Raw genomic sequence first — 3876 nt, 5'->3', positions numbered from 1 at the left:
AGAGCGTTCCCTTTGCAGAGCAACCAATCAGAGCGTTCCCTTTGCAGAGCAACCAATTAACCAGCAATCTAAAGAGAAAGAGAAGCTTCAGAGGAGACAGAGGATACAGGCATTAGCTAGTCTGTAGATATAGGAGGACGACAAGGTCTCCAGATAAACAGATAAAAATTCATCAAATTTCTTTAATGAATTGCTAAGTCCAAATATTGGATAGCACATGGATATAGAATCTCTGACATTGCAGACACAAATGCAGTTTGCACACATTCACAGGTTTTTCTCCCCGGAACTCACCAGATTCTCACAAAGAGGACTGGGTCAGGGCAAGATATCAGAGAATATCTTCCTTGCTGATGCAGAGCTGGATGAGGGATGGAACCACTAGTTCTTCACCCAGTACTTCCACTGAAGTACAAAAGCATTTAGTTGCTAAAGGAAAGGCAGCACACACTGTTGCCCTAAGGGATGACTTTTGCAGCTACAAAAAGGTTAAAAAAAAAAATCCTTTACACCTGGGGTAGGAACAGGACACTGTCCTAGGTCTAATTCTTTGGGGATCTCCTTCTGCTGTCTTTGGTGTTGACCTGGGAATAATCTATAAAGTTTTCTTTCCACATGTGATTGTGAAAACATCGTGGCTTCCACTACCTTTATCCAGTGTATGGACAGATGAGTAGAAAAATGAGGACAAAAAGTAAATGAGTAATAGGAAGGGATGAGGGGTACGGGATGTTCCAGATGTTCTTTTTTACTTTACTTTTTATTCTTATTCCTTTTTTGTGGTAATGAAAATGTTCAAAAATTGATTGTGGTGATGAATGTACAACTATATAATGGTACTATAAACAACTGATTATACACTGTGGATGATTGTATGGTTTGTGAATAGATCTCAATAAAATTGAATTTAAAAAAGAAAAAGTGATCATTCCTTTGTGTATCCATTGTTTGTGCATCAAAGGAACTCATGGATAGTCTTTAACAAGGGTTAGTTTTCAAAATTAGACCACTGAGAAATGGTAAAGCAGGTTATGGCTTTTTGCCTTCTGCAGAACTCTTTATTACAGTAAATGATCTACTGTTTAAGAGCCTAGAAGGAAGCAATGGATATTGTGATCAATTCCTTTGAGGTTAAAGAGAAAACTAGAAATAGGATTAAGTGTAGCCTAGAAATTGAATAGAGAACTGAGAGCTATATGTAAACATTCAGACATATTCATGTTGTTCCTTATATTTGCCATGTAGCTTTTTCTTAACATGTACTATTATTTTAGGGTAAATAAATTCTAAAGAGTAAGATTTAAAAAAAAAAACAAAACAACTAACTACCTATTGCCATTATGGCCTCTAGAAATATGACTACTAACTTCATAGGAAACTTAGGATTTGGTTTTCAAACACATATTTAAAATGTCTGTTAAAGTAACTATGAGAGTTATCACAGAAAAATATCTTGAATAATTATTTTAAATGAAGTCACATGAAGTTTTAGGGGAAAAACAATGTCAAAGTGAATTAACAAAAAATACTAGTAATACTAGTAATACTAGAGTGAGCTAATTTTCTCTTTCACAGTTTATCATTCCCATATAAATTCTTTCAATACTTTTGACCTTTGTCGATCAATCATATAGAATTGGCAAAGCCCTAACATCGGTTAATCTCTACAATCTAGAAGCTAAGTATTACCTGAGAATATCTCAAAACATTGTAAGCTGGTCTCTTTAAATTCACGACAACCAGTCTCATATCGGCATTTATATTTTCCTTATAGATTTACTTTCCCATTTCATACACCCAGAACCTCCTCAATATTATCCAATTTCTGACTTCTTATGATGATATCACCTCTGATGAGAGACAAACGTAGATGGTTCTGGGTCTCATTTCCTTCCCAAGTTGGCTGTTCAACAGGGAGTCTCTCAGTTGAGCAGAAAGGCCTTTGGCAGATGTCAGCATTCCTGGTAGATAAGACTTGCCAGAGCCCTCACTCTTCAGAACTTGGACATGATATGCACATTTCCCAATATTCTCCATGGTTCCTTGGAGAAAACAGAAATTGGGTAGTTCACCTTAGGTCAACCTATAACTATATAACACGGTGTGGGATGGGCTTGTTTACTTTGTTGGTGTATCCTCTGTCGTAGGTCCATCTACAGCCCACACAGGCCCATCTCTGCTGGAACACTGGCCACAGTGTGTACTCAACTTCTAAGCCCAGCCTATGTTGTGGAATGAGTGTTTTGAGGATTAAGTGCACTTAATACTTTGCTTAGAAGATTTCACAACAAATGTTGTGTCTGCACTACAGGCAGTGTGTTCATGTTGCCCGTGGATGACAACCGCTTCTTCGTTGTCCAAATAGAAACAACCCTTTGGAAACCCAACCATCTTGACTCCACCGAATCTGCCAAGAAACCAGTTTACCCTAGGGCTTAAGAGCATGTTTTCTGGAGGTTATTTGCTGGATTTTGAGTTCCAGCTCTGCCAATCATCCACTTTGTGATTTTCAGCAAGCTGTTTTCCTTCACTGGGCCTCAGTTTTCTCATCTGTAAAATAGGAATAACATATAATTTGTAGAGTTATAGTGAGGATTGGGTTAATATATGTCCACATTTAAATAGGGCCCAAAAATAATGAACCAGTATTGGTGTGTGTTAAGAGAATAATGCCTATCACGTTCTCTGATTTCCTACTGTTACAATGGAAGGTAGAAGAAATGGCCTTATCAAAGGTCTCCTCCTCTTCCTGGCAATGGATTAGATCCTCTTTGGTTTACAAAGATGTCACTCCTACATGCATTCCCTCTCTCTACTATCATCAGTTTCTCTGACTATTCTGGGTAATACTGATTAACTTAAAAATATTCCCTATTATCTCTCAAATTTACAAAAATTTTGTTTCCTTACCCGAATCCCCTCTACCTACAAACTCAACTATCTTCTCTCCTTGACAACAAAATCCTTAAAAAGAGATGTTAAGGCAGATTGCATTTTCCATAAATGTCCACAGCAATAATTCTGGCCTCACTTGTACTTCCAGAATCTTACTGTTTCCAGTAAGAGATGGGGTTTATATTTCCTCTCCTTGAAGGCAGGGGGAAGGTGGTACTTCATCTATGAGTATAATGTAAGAAGTCATGCTTACAACTTCCGAGGCTAAGTAATAAAAGATAGCATGGTTTCACCTGACTTTCTCTCTCTTGGGATGCTTACCCTTGGAATACAGCCATCCTGCTGTGAGGATGCTCAGGACACATGAAGACACCAATTGTCTGAGTTCTTATCAACAGCTGCAACTGCCTGCCAACATCAGCGTCAAGATAAGTGAATGAGCAACCCTTCAGATAAGTCTAGACCAAAGCCTTTGAATCTTGCAGTTTGGGGTCCCTGTCATGCCCTCTTCGAATTTCTAATGCAACAAATCCAAAATAATAAATATTGTTGTATGCCACTGAGTTGTGGGGTAACGTGTGATGGGCTGTAATAACTGGAACATTTTATTTTACTCACTTGTTTTTTCACCTTCCACTCTTAATTCATCCCACTATAGACTCTGCCTTCTAAACCCCACCACTACTTAGAATTGCTCTTGTTAAGGCTCTAGTGTACTCTTTGGTTGGTTGATTGGCTTTTTTCTCTCCCTTCATGTCATTTGTATCAGATTATTAAACAAATATGTCAAGATCCTTGCCTATCTATCCCTATTTAAGAGAGAGATGGTAGGGGGCAAGATGGTGCAGTATGGAGGAGCAGAATTTCGTCTCTCCCCTAGAGCAGCTGGCAATTACCCAAGAACTATATGCAACAGTGTTTCTGGGGTCTCCAGTAACCAGTCACACATTGGACGCAAGTTTGGAATTGGAGGAAAAGCTG

Source organism: Choloepus didactylus, chromosome 2 (assembly GCF_015220235.1).
Source record: "Choloepus didactylus isolate mChoDid1 chromosome 2, mChoDid1.pri, whole genome shotgun sequence".
In the NCBI taxonomy this organism is placed as follows: Eukaryota; Metazoa; Chordata; class Mammalia; order Pilosa; family Megalonychidae; genus Choloepus; species Choloepus didactylus.
The sequence above is the reverse complement of the archived record's forward strand: the minus strand, read 5'-3'. Positions refer to the sequence as shown.